Source organism: Melopsittacus undulatus, chromosome 8 (genome assembly GCF_012275295.1).
Source record: "Melopsittacus undulatus isolate bMelUnd1 chromosome 8, bMelUnd1.mat.Z, whole genome shotgun sequence".
Classification (NCBI taxonomy): Eukaryota; Metazoa; Chordata; class Aves; order Psittaciformes; family Psittaculidae; genus Melopsittacus; species Melopsittacus undulatus.
Window position 1 is genome coordinate 5,271,400 of NC_047534.1, and position 16,816 is coordinate 5,288,215.

The window sequence follows — 16,816 nt, forward strand, 5'->3', positions numbered from 1 at the left end:
GAGGTATTCATTAATGCATGTGTAGTAGTTCCTTTCTAAATGTCTAATTTCACTATTGTTATCGACCATTTTACATCTTAAGATATTAATCTGGTTAATTAAACCTTTGTTTCTTCCAGGGCTTAAATTGATTATTTTTGCACAAATTAAAGCATAAACCACTTGTCCACTTCAGTGGTAGTTGTGTTAAGCTGTAATGATTTGAAGATAAGAAATTAGCATGTTCTGCAAGCAGAAATTGCTTTATTTCTTAGTAAGAGGAGCTGACATAATTGGTAAAATTAGATACAAATAGATTGGGTGACTGAAAATTTGGCCTGTTTGTCTGCTTCAGGTTGTTTTAATTGACCTGCTTAAGCTAGCATGGACATGTGGTTGGTCCCACCAAAGCAGGAGGCTCTGCAGGGGGAGTCGATGGCAGCTATCTCCTGAATTAAGTTCTCCAGAAGTCAAATGTCCATGAATGAAGAAGGTGCTGGGACATCCAGAGTGCTCTCATGTTTCTTTTCTTTCTTATCTTTGCAACCTGTACGTTTGGGTTAGTCTCCCTTGTATGCTAGTGCTGTTTTGAGGGACTAACATAACATCTGGGAGCTGTACCCCAGCACAGATTCCTCTGTGTGGTACACAGGGAATGTTTCTCCTCTTTAAACATTAATGACTCATTTAATAGTTAGGACTTTGGCGGCCAGGCAGTAACTAGCCTGGAGTTAAGAGCCCAAGGCAGAGTTGAGATCATTTAGCAGTCTAGTTGTTCATTATGTGACCAGTGGAGAATGATGAATGAATCATTTACACTGTTATAAAACTTAAAAGGGACATTGTCAACCTCTCAAGGTTCCTTAATTGACCTCTCAAATGTTCAAGAGTCTTCTCCATGCTTTCCCTTTCTCAAACTTCCTGTCCTTTATCCTTTATCTGAGTGCTGTGGTCATTTGCCCCTGTGGCCCAGCTGCTTCTCAATAGGAGTCTCAGGTGGTCAGGTTCAGCCGTATTTAAAAAAAACAAAAAGAAGCTTCTTTAAATGAGTTAGTGCAAACCACTTGGCATTTCTTCAGTCAGGTTTAGCTTCTGGCAAGGGGTAGGAACAAATTTGTGTGTGCTCTAGAGGGATTTAATTATGAGATAGAAGAACTGAGAAGGTAACAAGAGGAGACCCTGTAAAAAGATGAGCTAAGCAGAGAAGTGCAGATCCCTTCTAACCCAAACCATTCCATGATTCTATTTTCAGTGCTACCAGCCAGCTGTGAAGTATATATGCTAAAGCACTACCAAAATGGATGTGTGGGAAAAGGAATTTCTTCTATAATGTGCCCATAAATTGTGCTTAAAGGTTATGTTTATCTGGGAGAAAACATCATGTATCTTGTGCCATGTGAATGAGGTACTGAAGAAACCAGTGTAAAATGGAAGGGTTGTAGAACCTGCTGTGCTCCAACCCTTGAGGACTGTGTAACACTGAATCACCTGGGGCTGTGCAAATATTTGTACATGTTAATTCTGAATTAATTGCAGTTATTAGAGTTACCAGGACATAGAAACATTCCATGGGAGCAGAGAGGAGAAACATAAACATGTCATCAAGTTGTAGATCTGTCATTAGGTGGTTCAAGGAGAAGCTGTTTCATGGCCTCAGTGGCCCTGATAAATGTCATGTGCATAGTGGATGTCGAATAAAACAAGGACATGCACGGTACAGACTTACTAATGTTTGATAACATCAGGGACCAGGAGTGCACAGGTTCACATTTGTGCAGGGAAATTTTACCAACATGCCCTTTAAAAAATGTTTTAAAAGGAATTTTCACATTGAATATTAAAGACCTGCAGCTCTCTAAATTCCACTGCCAGAGCTAACGCCGTATTGTTTACTTCATGCAGCACCTTTCCTGAAGTTCTGCAGAAACTGATTAACATTTGCATAATACATTTAACACAGAAATCTATAATAAATGCATTAATGTACTTCTGCCACTGTCCCTGAAAATACCAGCAGTTGTGTGGCATTGTAAAGCTCATTAGATGAGCAGAGGGGGAGGAAAGGTGAGCCCTGCGTTTCCCTGCTGGAAAAGGTCACTGTACCAGGACATGTGAAGCACCAACTTCAAGAGGTGGCATCAATGCTAGAGTAGAAAAGCTGGTGATGAGCACTAACTGCAGATGAGGGTGCTGCTCCCTAAGGAGGATGTTGCTCCTAAAGTGTGTGTATTCTGTAAAGGGAAAATACCAATAAATTGCTCAAGTCCTGCTGTGATGCAAGAAAGCTGGCTTGAAGCAAGCCTGGATTTTCTGAACAGGTATTACAGAATGAACAGTGAGGTTTTAAAAGTCATGCAAAACTTGGTTGCATGGCAGGGGGGCACCAAACCACTAAATCTGGAGGTGTTCTATGTGTGTGCACTGCTTTCATCAATGGAAAGTGTGGTGTGGCAGTGACATCACTGTTAGGCTTCTTGTATGGTAAAAAGAGCAAGAAAATCAGTAATTTCAGCTACAATTGTACATTCAGATGCACAGTTGTGTTTATAACCTCCAATGCCAGCTGATGAAGTAAGTAGGAACTACAGGAAGTTCCTGTGAAACAAGGATGTTCCATTGCTTCCCCAGAATCATCCCGCAGGTGAAAACCAAGGCTGAGGAGGCACACACAAGAGGCATCACTTTTAAGCTCTTCTAATCTCATTTATCACACAACAAAGAAAAAGCTAAGTTTCAGGACATGATAACAGTGACTGTCCCTTTACAGTGTCTGGTTTTTCTCTAGTCACTTGATGGCACAAATTAGTTTTCGGTTGTTCTTTCTTCATTTTCTGTTATTCTGCTGCTGCTTTGAATTCCGCTGGGATGCCACAGAAACAAAACCAAAATGTCATTTAGACATTTAGGGAAAATGACACCTCCCAAGGTTTGTTTACTGAAGCTTTGTGCTTTCCCTTAGATTTCTATGAATGCCGTGTCCATAAACCGCAGCTCTTTTCATGTTACACTTTTAGCTTTTCGTTACTCATTATCATTTCAGCTTGTGTTTGATGACCCAATTATTTTCACATTTTTGATTAAAGCAAAGTAATAGTCCCAGTTTCATGCTGCCCTTGTCTTTGCCACTTCTACTGTGGTCTGGCTTTTTGCTGCTGGTCTTTGTAAACTCAGAGTGTTCAGTAATGGTATTCAACAACTTTTCTGATAAGGAGACTCGGGTTATGGTGTAGGATTTTTCCTCTACTCCTTGGTAAGTGGAAAACTCTACACCATTTCTAAGAGACAGAAGACCAGAATGTGTTACCCAGATTATGGAAAAGAAGTGAAGTCAGAGTTCAGCCAATCTGTGTGTGTATGTGATGAGGAGAAGAGGAAAATCTGCCTGTTTCGTGTCACAGTGAGGAGTGTGCAGTGGTCATAATGATGCTAAAATATAGGTGAGGAAATGGGGAGATGCTCTGAGCTGAGCCGCTGCTGGAAATGGCAACATGCTTCAGAGAAACAGGTTTTCTTTTTGTGACCGCTGTCAGGGGGATTCGAGCGTGTGAGATGTTGATGGGTTATCTTCCATATCCCAGAACCCTTCCTTTTGAGGAGACTGACCTACCACCTATCTCGTGCCACAGGCAGAGATCTGCATAAAGAAAGTGTGTTTCCCCTAAAGTATTTTATCAAGTAGTAGAAGGGAAGCTTGATGTGGCTCTGTCACTCAAACGTGTGGCATTGAGCAGTTCCATCTGCAGTCCAGGTTTGCTAGGGATGGGAGCTTGGGGAGTTCTGGAGACCCAGGGATGTGAGTGGGGAAAAATAACACCCCAAAGCCAGAGCATTTCTGCTACACCCCCAAACGCAATCAGATCATAATATGGTCTCTTGCTATGCTATGTTTCCAAACTTGCCTCAATTTCCACTTGCTATTGTTTGATAAGACTCTAGAGAGACATAGATGCAGGCAAGTCAGAAAAATGAAATTGTCTTTGACAGCTTTCCTGCCTAGGTTTGAAAGACAGGTAACAGCAGCATGGAAAGTGATGCCTAATTTAGATAGATAGGCTGTTCTATTTAAATAAATAAGAAGAGACAGTCGGGATGGCAGGATAAGTGAAACCCTGTGGGAAGAGCATCTTTGTGTCTCTTTTAAGACATCTGGGGTGTCACAAGAGGCAGTTGTGTGTGTACAAAGGAGCAGTGGTGTCTGTAAAGCCCATTTGTGTTTAATACAGAAGGAAGGGTTCCCAAGTGATCTGTTGCATCTATGTTTACATGTGCATGGGGTTCGGCTCCATCAGGGATGCTGCTGCTTCCCCTGATCAACATTTAAACCCCACGTATCTTAAATAATACAGAAGCTGTGCCTGTTCTTTGCATTTTTGGCAGGACATCTAAAATGAAAACCATTGTGTATGTTGGACACAGCATAAGATGTTCAGTTGAGATTGTGACCTTTCAGAACAAAGACATAGCTTTTGAAAGGGGGTTCATTGTGCTTCTGGCTCCAGTAAGATGAAAAACTTGAAAAACCACTAACATGAAGGCTGTGCAGCAAGGATGAGCTCCACAGAGATTCTCTCGTGTATTTTTGGTTGTCTTCCAGTGGATACATTCTCTCTGTACAATGCTGCCAGTTGCCACCAGTAGTAATGAAACGTTCTCACTTTTATGACTAGGGGGATGTGAAAAGCTGTTGGCAGGGCAGGCCCTGCAAGGGACCTCAGCTATGGAACTGCTTTCCTTTTCCATCCATCACAGCTAGAGGTGCAGACTATTTCCGTAGGAGTCAGGGCTTGCTCACAGGTTCATCTGTTCAGTGCACAAGGAGAAGCCTGATTAGATGTGTGTGAGGTCTTGTTAATATTGTCTTTTGGCATTAATATTATCATAATTAATATGATTAATATTATCCCAGTGGAGCAGCCTGAACATTTAGACACAACATCAGGGAACTTAATTATATATCATTAAATATTATAGATTGTATATTATGCATAATATATGCTTTGCTATATATAATGCAATATATATTACATTATATACAATGTAATGTGATATAATATAAATCATAGAACACATACATTGTTTTATGTATATGTATAACATATAATATGCTGTATGTAATGTAGTATATATATTATGATACACAGTATAGAGTGTATAATATACATTATATTTTATGTATATAATATTATGTTATGCATTATAAATTATGCATAATATATCCTACACTGCAAACTATATGTTATATATTATACATTAGTGTGTATTTGCAGACAATTGTCAGAATATATGCAGTCTTATTTATATGTAGACATGAGTTGAGGCATATGGGTGTGAAATAGGAAACATCACGCAGAATTTGACCAAAATGTGATCAGGTGGATGGTAAAGGTGGCCAAACAGAGGGAAATAACTGCTTGAGAGGGAGAGTTGCCAGAGGATCTGGGCTTGGAGTTCTTCCTGGACACTGCAACTGTGACAGTTGTCAGACTGTTCCTTTAAGGTTTACAGAAGTTGCAATGAAGGGGGTGTCGATATGGCAAACATTCATTAGGATCCTCTTCAGGTGGGTGGTGGGAAGGAGTACTGATTGTACAGCATATGAAATGGTTTCTCTCGTGCTTCCTAGTAGCTCTCCTGTGGTGGCACAGAGACACTTAACTTCTAAGTCCAAGTAATTTGGGGATTGAATGTACAATGTCTTTTGGCCTTTCTGCTTTCCCAGGGTCTCTGATATCCTCTGAGTATGATGCTGCTGTTGACACTAACTGCTTAGAAGATAGATCTGCGTCAGCACCTGAAGATTTATGTGTGATCCATTCTCTCAAGCATCCTAGAGAAAAAAATACTGGACATACTGCAAAGCAAACCTAGTGGTCAATTCATCAGCATATTCTTCCTGAGCCTACCCTTTCACCCCTGCTGTATCAGCTCTTCGGCTGTTCTGTTCAACTTAATGCACTTTACTCATGTTGCATGCTTCCCAGGGGATCAAAAAGATAGAGTCTGAGTCCTTTAGATACGTGTGAGAGTTAGAGATGATGCCCTTCTACCAATTTACTCAGTGATAGCTTGAAAACTTGGTACTGGGCAAAGATGCTCCTGAAGTATTTCTTTCTTTATGCACTCAGATCAAGATAATGTTGAATTTGCTGCTTGGAGCAGTTAACTCAAAGCCCTTCAGTTCCAGTAGGTTAGCCCATAAATCTCTCTTATTCTTGTAAATTCTAAGTAAAGAGATGACTCTCCCCATCTGAAAAGATTTCAGTGCTGCTTGAAGCCTCCTTGTACTGACAGAAAGAAAACAACTGAGCTTTGAGCTTGAACTGAAAGACAGATAAGATCACCAGGAGATTTCCACAACAGATGCAGAAAATATTCTTCACCAATGGATTCTTAGTGCTCTCTGGCAAGCAGTTGAGTTCCTTGGGTAGGAAAGAGTAGGGGACTGGGTAGCTTTTTCTTCCTTTTTAATTTTGTGAGGGTGGGAAGTGAAAGGTGGTTCCTCTGCATGACCCAGGATGTCTGTCAGACAGAGGGGAAGCTAAACATCACATATGTACATGTGGGTGATGAGGCAGAAAGGACTGATGGCATCCTTGATTCAAGGGACTTGTCTGTGTCTTTGCTTCTATCTACACACTGTGAAATCTGCAAGTAATTCAAGCTCTGGGGGTAGGAAAGAGGCCAGTGGGTAAATCTGTGCTCTTTCTCTCTCTGGAGTAAAGCAGAAAATAAATGAAATCCATTCTTGCTCTACTGCAGTTACTGAGACAGTCTCACTCCATCTGGACAATAGTGGGGAAGCTGTTTCCTGCTGTCCTGTTGTAGTCAGCACTGCTACACTCAGTGTCACTGGACCAAGTGCTGGAAGAGGGTGGCACTGGGTCATCTGGGAGGTTTCCACAGCCTATCTGTGTCAGTGCACAGCATGTGAGGGGACAGAAGCAAAGCAGCATCCTCCTCTTTTGCATCCTTTTGTTTGAAAGTATATCCTGGTAAGCCAAGGGAATGATGGAGAGAGATAATAACACACCCTTTGGAATAATCTTTGGAAACACTCGGGTGGCAAAGAGGTGTTCCAACCCGTACAGCCTGCATCATTGAAAACCACTGAACAACAGCAAAAAGGGGGAAAAAAAAAGGATGATCATCAGGAAAATTGCTATAATGGTAAGATAATTAGAATGCAGAATGATTAATATTAGTCAGTGTGCTGCATTGGCAAGGACCGTGCAAGTTGACATAATAGGCCTCTTCCATATCAAATGTGGGGTTTCAGCATTTGGTTTAACACTTTCATGTGACTAATAGAGTTCATAACTGAAACAGGCATTTGGTTCTCATGTAATGTTGCACAGTGCTTTTCGTCTCCTATGACTGGTACGAGGAGCTTCTTGTATTTCTTTTTGTAACTACTGATTACTGAAGTATGAAAGCCACCCTCACCATGGAGCCCTTCTATGCTATCTTGAATGCTCAGCCAGACACAAATTCCTGAGTGTGCTCTTCATGTTGTGCTGATGAAAATGGACTTTCCTAAAAGGAAACATCTCTGAAGTTCTTCAGAAAATGCTTGTCTTCTTCTCAAGGAATAAATATCAGGACTCAAGAGATCCAATACTGACATTACTTTTGAAAAAGGCTTCTATAAATGTCTAATGCATCACAAGCCCCTGCCTGTTTGTTACCTTTACCCTATCACTTGGACAATCCCCCAGCCAGCCCTCCTGTGTGGGCTCTTACTAAGCCCCTGTTACATGCCAAGACTAAACTGGTGCAAGAAACTAGATTTAGCACCAGATTTAATCACTGGTTTTGTAGCCTGGTTGAGTTTGGAGCAAAACTTTGACTGCAGAATTACCTCAGTGAAACACACATGGTCCCCATCTCTATCAGATGTCACAGATGAATGAGGAGTTGTTCTCCTTCATTCCTGGCAGCCCCATGTGCTCATGGGCCAGGTCCTTTGACATTTTGTCTCCCTCTATTTTCACCAGTTGCTTCTGAGTAGGCTTGGACCATTTTACAAGGATCTGCAGTGGCTTAAACATTGCCTGTTGTCTGCTCCTTGTGTTGGGGCACCATGATAGCACAAGCTTGGCCTTCCCCCTGCCTCTGCACACTGCAGAGATAGGCACATCCTTCATTACAGCCAGATTTAACATTGGTGCTTCGTGGTGGAAAATCCCCTGACTCAATAGTGCTTTTTTCCCTCTCACCCCTTGGCTATGTAAATAAACTCCATTTTTTCCTTTAGGAGTGGGAGAGTGCACTGCCCAAATTCCCCCCTCTGCTCCGGTGCGCAGCATGCGGGGCCTCTGGCTGCTGTTACAAAGGGATATCGGAAAGGAATTGCAGTCACGCAGCTGTGCAGTGAATATGTAAAGAGTGTTTGGTGTGGTGTGTATTTTGTGGATTATTTTCTCTCTCCTTCTGACCCTCCCTCAGATGAAATCCCTGCACTTCATCCATCCCTCTGGGTTGAGCAATCACCAGATATGATCAAGGTCTGTAAGGAGGCAGTGGTTGGGCATACCAAGCAGTTGCATTAGGACTAATGGGAAACAAAGCTGGGAACAGAAGATGGAGAAATATGGCAGAATAAGATTCAGTAGGGATCAGATTCAATAACTGTACAATGATGAGAAGTTTATGATCAAAGACTTACTTCAAGCATTTTAATGACACAGTCATTTAATCCATTTAAAGCAGATAGATAAGGAGTTAAGTGAAATCTACAGCAGTCGTCTTTCTGAGCTGTTTATGAACCTGTTGGAGGCTACAGATCACTGTGAAAGGCACAGGATGGATGCCTGCTATAGTAATTGAATAGTATATAATGGGCTACCAGTCTTTACAGCTTGATTTACACATTTGGTCGGTAAAACTTAATGCAAAAGCTTGTGGTTTGTCTTAGAAGCATGCGTGGTTCCTGAGCTATTTCTCATGTGTCTGATCCTAGCAAGAGCACTGAATGAAAGAGAGGGCAGAATTACTTTAAAACCTTTCTGTGCCAGGGTATTTAATTCCCAGTGGGTGTAACTCCTCTGGAAGTAGCATCAGTTTACACTGTTGTAGTGACAAGATTCAGATGGACTCTGACATTTGAACCACCGTGTCACCTACTATAAGAACTACATATCTTAAAGAATACTGATGGGGTCAAGGGGACATAGAAGGTTGTTTTCATCTTTTCCTTCCACTGTTGGACTTGTGCCACCTCTCTTGGTGACTCTCCTTGGTTAGTCAGCTTCTTTCCAGGCTTTTCTTGCCAAACTCTGGACACTAGGATAGCACTTTGCTGTGCTCACAGAAAGCAGTGCTCCTTCAGTCCTGCATTCTCTCTAGCTCTTAGTCACTTGGCCACTATGAAGCCAATTATAGCTGAGGGGCTGTGTGTGTCTACAGACTGCACCACCTTCTATTTCTCAGGTAGCTGTTCTCTTCAATACTCCTCTCTCTGTATGCACACTCCCAGGTTTATAACTCAGCTAACAGCTCCTGTGTCCCACATACTTCAGTAAAGGAGCACTCTCCTTTCGTTAAACACTTAGTCTCCCTACACACACTTTGCACCGCTTGAGAAGCAAGCAGAGGGGGCTCTTTCTCTACTCACAGCTCAAGGCTTGTTGAGCTGTACGAAGCAAAGTAGTCGCCACTGCTGCATTGTTTAAGGCTGTGTTACAGCACTGGCTGTGCACGCTGCAGGCACAGCAGCAGAGCTGGTATCAAGCTGGTAGGGAACAGGGAGAATTTCCAAGGGCTCCAGGCCATCTTGTTTTCTACTTGCACAGAAAGTTCCTGTCCCGCAGTGGTATTGATTAGTTTTAAAATAGGAAGATGATAAATGGAGATCTCAGGTGGTTCTGGGAGATGTGACTGCAATGGTTGGAGGTGTTTAAATAAAGCCTGGAATATCTTCCCTTACCCCATGCTGGTTTTCTTGCTGATCCCAGGAGGAATCTGTTGATATCTAGCAACAGTGTGGTCCCATAGAGGGGCCTTTGTGCTTTATATGGCAGCTACCTCCATCCTCACTCCAGCTTCTCTCCCCCATGCTCGCTGCCCTTCCAATGCCATCTTTGGGATGCCTGTTAAATACTCAAAGGGGGCATATAAGACAGATGGGACAAACTTCTTAGTAGGGCTTGTTGCAATACAAGAAGGGGTAGTGGTCTTAAACTAAAAGGGGCAAGATTTAGACTAGATAGAAGGAAGGAATTGTTCACAATGATGGTGTTAAAACAGTGGCACGGGTTGCCCGGAGAGGTGGTCGGTGCCTTACCCCTGGAAACATTCAAAATCAGGTTGGATGGAGCTCTGAGTAACCTGACCTGTCGAAGATATCCCTGTTCATTGAAGGGCGATTGGACTAGATGACCTTTAAAGGTCCCTTCCAGCACTAACCATTCTGTGATTCTGTGATTGTCAGATTCTGGTGCAGTTAAGTTTGCCTGGACCTGAGTAGCTTTGATCCTTCTTGGATACAGCAGATCAGTCTTTGCAGAAGTCAAATCCTTGGTCCATGTGCTCCTCCCAGGGAGGCTCCATAGACTGCCAGACCTGGTAACCCAGTATTTGCTGCCCATCTCACGTGGCAGAGCAGTACTCCTGGTTTTGCTTAGTCGTGCTTCTTTTTAAATAGGAGACTATCTTATTTCACAGATTTTGAGAGAGGCAAACACATTTGTGTGTGGTTTAACTCAATATACAGCTGCAGAGCTGAAGTGAAGGTGCTGATCAGTTCCTACAGTTGAGATAGCATTCAGAAAACAAATTAGAGTCTGCAACTGGGAAGGATCCAGGCAGAACTTAGAAAATTGAATGGTATTCTCAAGTTCAACATGGCTAAACTGGTTGCTGATCCAGAGAAAGCAGGCATGTGTTGAGGAATTAGGGATGCTTGGGATTTTTTCTGTTCAGGATAGAGAGGCAGCCATGTTACAGTCTCGGGTAGGGCTTTTTTAATATGGATTAGAATTCCTAGCACTGGCAAGGAGGTAGTTGTGGGGAACTGATCTTGAGATCAGTGAGCTGGCTTTATCTATTCCAAAAGGCCAGTTAATAGCTGAAGCTTTTCAGTGTGTCAGCTCATGATGTTCCAGGAGTTTCCTGAGGGCAGAACCAAAATTATTTATCCATCTGAACCCTGCTTGATGAGCATGAAGCACAACAATCATGTTGTTGTTACTGTGACATGCGTGTGCTAGGAAGGAAATAATCTGGGATTACAGGGGTAAATAGTGCTTGTTCAAGTTATTGGCTTCCTTGCTTCACCTCTACTCTGCAATCCTTCAGGTGCCTTGTTGACTGCAAAGGTGCTCAAAACTAGATGGCAGATGCTGCCATCAGAGGGCAGCTGAGGAAGATGGATCGGTGCTTGGCAGCAGGGTGTTAGATGGGAACATGAGAAATAGTTTGTTAAAGCTCTGACTTTAATGAAGGAGAATGGTTGTTTTACAAAGAATGTGTACACTGTACACATGTGGTCAAGAGTGATGTATGTAGAGATGTGTTCGTGTTTTGTGACTTCTTTCTTGAGCTTTCACATCTCAATCCATCTTTCTTTGCTCACCATCACCCAGAAGAGAACTCCTTAAGTTAACATTACTCCCTTTAAATCAGGATGGAGACTCCCTGATTTAAAGCCTGGTGACCAAGAAAGATGGCAGGTGACAAACCTGTTTCCAGTCTCTGGATTTTTGCACTCTGATCACCAAATAAACCTTGTACTTTTCCAGTGAGCTGGATTACATCCGTATGGATCAACATGCACGTGTTCAAGTTGGCATTACAACTGTGAAAAAGACATTTCCTTTAGAGGAGAAAAACACAATCCCAGTGCCTGGATCTTAAGTGTCATTCTGCTTTTTCATCACCTGAGGATTTGAGCAGCTCAACCACTCTGAAATCTTAAAATGAACATGGATTTGGGAATATTTTTATATTTAGAAGCATTGATTCTAATGTAATTTCTGTACAAATTAGAATTCTCCTTGAAAAAGATTAAACTACCAGTGATAACATCTCAGTTCTTGTTATGTCTGAGAGGAATAAATGCTGAAGTTATAGAATTGTCTGGAGGCTTAGAAAGTAAGAGGGGGAATTAATGATATGAGAGAGAATGGATGAAGGTATTGGATAATGCTTCTTCTGAACTGGAGGAAGTGGGATGAGTTGAATTAAGAGGTTTATGGCCAAAAAGAATATCCATTTAGTCTGAGCTGCTGAATAACACAGAAAATACAGGTTTAAGAGAAATCTCTACCCAGTGACTTGTGGTTCCTTCACAGACTCTTTTTAATAAGATACCAAATTTTGATTTAAAGATACTAAGTGATAGACAATGTATTGGTTTCCCTGCTTAGTCATCCCTATTAAAATATATGTATATATTATTCCCAGTTGGCTGACTTCCCCGTGAGCTATTGGGTTCTCGCTACGCTTTTGTTGCTGGATTAAAGAACCATTTAGTGTCAGATTTCCACCAAAGAGCCTGATCAAATTACTTCAGCCTTCTCCATAGTAAATACAATAGTTTGATTTCCATTCATTTCTTTTTGTGAGATGTGTTCTTCAGGCCATGAATCATTCATGGGAATCTTCTCACACCTTTCCTTAATTTTCAGCAGCCCTCTGACACATGCCCTGCTCACCTGGATGCAGCAGCACTCTAGTGGTCTCATCAATGTTGCATTCAGAGGCAATATTATTTCTCTAGCCCTACTCATAGGAATGTGAGGATTCTCACTGCTCCTTCTCTTTTCTCCCCACAGCATTAAGTTGGAGGTTACCCTGAGTTATTAACCATGGTCAAAAGCCTTCCTCACAGACATTGTCTACCAGAAAGTATTGCATACCTGAAACTCCGTTCTGTGCTTTGGGATGTCTTAGAAAGCATCTGAATTCCTGTGGAATGGTTGTGCCTAGCACAATCAGATTTCTAAGCTATCTTTGTGGGTTTTGTTGTTTGCTACAATTCTGCCTTTGTGTTATCTGCATATTTCACTAAGGATTTCTTATTTTCTTTTGTATCTCAGAGATTGAACGCTGCATAGGAGTGGTGAAGGAAGCAATTCTTATTGGAGGTAACTGGGAAATGGCGCTATTAGTTCATCAGCTTTCAGGCCATTTAGAAACTGCTCTAGTCTGATTTTGCATCATGCTGGTTTTAACAGAAAATGGGATTTTGATACCGAGGCAAATATTTCACAGAATTCCCATTCTGTTGTGTCAACACAGTTATCTTAATTAGGTAGACTTGAAATCTCCTCAAGTCTATTTGACAAGACCTGTTTTCCATGAAATTGTGTTACTTGCTTCTTTCTGCTCTCTTCTTCTAATGGAGTTATGTATCAGTTCTGTCTTGTGAGTTAAGGGGATTCAGTTTGCTGCCTTCTGGAAGCTTCATGACAAGTGAACGAGGCAGCAGATAACTTGATCTGTATGAGGCGAGCTGCTTAATCTCATTTCTCGGTCTTCACAGTCTATTCACCAGCCTGTGCTATCTCACTCCCACTGCAGTAAATGCAAACTGTGCAGATCAATAGTGCCAATGGGTGATTAGTAATTTGCAAACTTCAGGAAGTGAGTTCATCCAGTTCGAGGTTTTAAGTTGGAGAAGAAGGTAGAGGAGTGATTGAGTGGGCTGAAATGATGGACTCAGGTATTTCCTCTCAAGTGAAATGTAAGCATCATTGAGCTCTGTTAAGCAGGACCATAGCAGGGGTTTGTTCTCCTTTTGCAGTGATTACAGAAAATAATGTTTGCTCTGAAATCACTAACATCAAATGTGCTTTTCCTTTATCACCTCTCTTGATCTTCTTCACTGTTGACCTGCTGGAGGATAAAAATGGATAAATTTATGCAAGGAAGATTTTTATCATTATTCTGGAGGTCACTTTTTGCTGGTTCAGGCAGATGGAGTCAGAGGTGCTTGTCTCCTCCTCAGTATCAGCTTCAGGCAGAAACTCCCTGCTTTCTGTCAGTACATCCCAAAGGCATCAAAGACTATTTGGGGGTTCTGCTTGTGAAAGCAACTCGGAAAAATGCCTTTAGCTCCCTCAGAGAACTTGTGTACCGCTGAAGGTTGCAGCAAATAGCAGTAATTTTAAAACCAAAAGTTTAAGGTATTCAAAACCAAAACAGTAACTGAAATATGAAAAATGGCCAGGTAATTCCTACAATAGTCTAAGGAAGCAAAATGCATTCCCCCATAGCAAGTGGGCTCTGCCGCCTGAAAGTCAGTGCGATTGTGTGCTGAAAGCTGCTGTCTGAAAACCAGGAAGGTTGTCCTTGGGATTTGCTCAAATAAAGCTGCAAAGATGCCTTCTCAACCACAGCTCATCTGTGTTCCCTGAGTTATGCATGTGTTATCTAATTAAAACTTAATGGGAAAGAAGTAACTACCGCAGAGCAAGAGCATGTTGTGGTAGCTGTTGTGTAAGGCTGAGCTGTCCTCTCCTTCGTGCTTTGTTACACTGAGGCTGGAGAGCTGGTTTCCCACTGTGAAACACCAGAAAACTGGAATTTCTCCTCATTCTCAGTGTTCTTTCATAAAAACATCATGATTCACATTGACAATAAGGAAAGGAATGATAAAAATCAAACCCTGAATTTTATACAGCAGGATATACTGTGTTTTGAATGAGGTTTTGTAGGGTCTTAACAGTTTATAGGTTGACCTGGCAGTCATAAGTCTGGGGAAACTTGGCAGTAAAGTTTGAAATCATTGCCCCTTCACAACTCTGAGCAAAATGTGCTTGTTGCTCTCCAGCCCATTAGTATGGTGAAGTAAAACTGGTGAAATAAAATCAACCAGGAGATAGGACAGTTGTATTTCAGACCATTAAGTCGTGCAGTTTTGTGTCTATCACATATATTTCAAGATAAATTAAAATTGGTTTTGGCTCAACTTTGTAGCAGTCTAAGCTTGAATAAAGAAGATGCATTGTTGGAGATGAATAGATACAAGGCAGGTCTAGCATGTTGACAGAGTCATTTTGCTAATGGGCTGGTGATCCCACTGTGTGTCATGTTCATAAGCGTTTTCCCATCTCTTTGGTTCAAATTGCCTGTAAGAAAAATAGTTGAATAGTAGTTAAAGCTTTGCAGGCAGCCAAAAAGTATTCTCCCCCCAGTGGAAGCCAAGAAAGTGTATTTAAGCAGATGGTTGTGCTGCTATAAGTCCCCACCACGGGCAGGCTCCCACAGCACATGGGGTGTGAAGTGATGGGGAGGATGTAGCTTATGTCACCTACTGAGGTGCAGCAAAAATCAAACACCTGCCCTTGTGCCAGAAATGTTTTTCTCTTTGTCATGGGAGTAGAAAGGTTTAAACTGAAACCTCTTCTCTGCAGACAAGGCTCAGGTGGATCCCTTTTGATCCTGTTCCTCTTCTCCCCTCTGTTCCATTACCACTTGAAACTCCCCTTCTTAGCCCAAGCGTTTTTTCCCACATGGAGACTTTCTAGGTCTCAGCAATACAATGGGTAAATCAAAGCCAAGTTACCAGCCCATGCTTTCTCAGGCCGTATGTAACTAGCGAGAGGTATTGATTTAGTTTTGATGTGATGTACTTTATAAATATGCATGAGGATTTAGGGTTATTTAGCTGTGCTTTTTAATTCTCCTTGCATTGCTGACTCTTCCAGTCGAGAGTTTCTTTGTATGCACAGCAAGGTGCTCTGTGACAGCCCTGTTCTCACTGCCTGGGACCTCTCTAATGTTTGTTAATCCCAAGTCAGTAGAAACTTTTAATGATCGAGGAATAAAAGGACACAAAGCGACACTCTTCTGCATGGGGTCCAAGGGAACAGAGTCCAACTCCCTCAGGAGCTAGGTAAGGAAACCTGGGACCAGAAAGTGATCATCAACAGGTGGGGAGGAGGAAGGAGATGGAGGAGAGCTTCTCCATGCACCTGGATAAAAGGGAATATGCTCTTTTCATAAGGGCTCCTACAACTTGCTTAAATAAATGAAATAACCTCATCAAATGGTGAAAAGGGAAGGAAAATCAAATGTTTATCTATTTGCCCTGAGGAGTTGGAAGCAAATGTAGCCACTGAAATGATATTGGGGTGTTTTTGATATTGGTGTGTTTTAGATACTCAGATCTCTTACTTGAGAAAGAGCAGAACAAGATAGGGTACTGCATATTCAACATAGCTAAGTGAAACTGCACTTTGTGGTGAATAATGTAGGTAGCTACATGGATAATTAACAAAGGTATGTGTGTATATATATGTTCTCTGAGATGTTGGAAACTCCCTATTTGCTCTCTCACTTCTCCCTCTACCAAATGATCCACTACTAGAGAAAGAGCAATTTCCTTCTGGTACCTGGTTGAATGTTGAGGTGGGGAAAAGGAGCTCTCTCCAGGGGCAAGCTGTGTCAAGACAAACACCACATTGCTGAGAAGTGGTTGTGACAAAAAGAATAAAACTTGGCAATTCTTCTCTAGCTCCTCTTCCCCTCAGTGTGTTGCAAGGACATGTTTTGTTTCCTCATTATTATCTTCTGCTTGGCCAGCACAGGAGTGTGGGAGGCAATAACCTCTCTCAGTGAGAGGCTGCAGTGGAGCTTGTTTAACCTGGAGCATGTTTGCTATAAAACCCACTCAGACACTGCCCTGCTGCTTGAGGAGACTGTCAGAAATGAGTCCTTCAATCCATTTGTGTCTGTCACAGTTTCTATATGATGTGAAAGGCAACTTGACTTGCTCTTTAAGTGGAACTGCTTCCAGCTTGAGGCAGGGAGTCTGTTAACAAAAACGGGTTAGCTCTGTGCTGTGGCCAGGGCTGAGGGTGCATGTTCATTCACTGAAATCATGGGGAGCTTT

At 42.0% G+C, this 16,816-nt stretch overlaps 1 protein-coding gene across 4 annotated transcripts in view; it reads left to right on the forward strand.

The window, feature by feature from the left end:
* MAD1L1 (mitotic arrest deficient 1 like 1) overlaps positions 1-16,816 on the forward strand; it is a 366,896-nt gene that overhangs the window by 212,913 nt on the left and 137,167 nt on the right. Inside the window, exon 1 of one of the 4 annotated variants that reach the window (XM_031045612.2) lies at positions 15,643-15,817. The exons of the other annotated variants lie outside the window; for them this stretch is intronic. The gene's annotated coding sequence lies outside the window, so the exon portion shown is untranslated. Of the gene's footprint in view, positions 1-15,642; positions 15,818-16,816 lie in introns of those variants that run through there. 4 annotated transcript variants of the gene reach the window in all.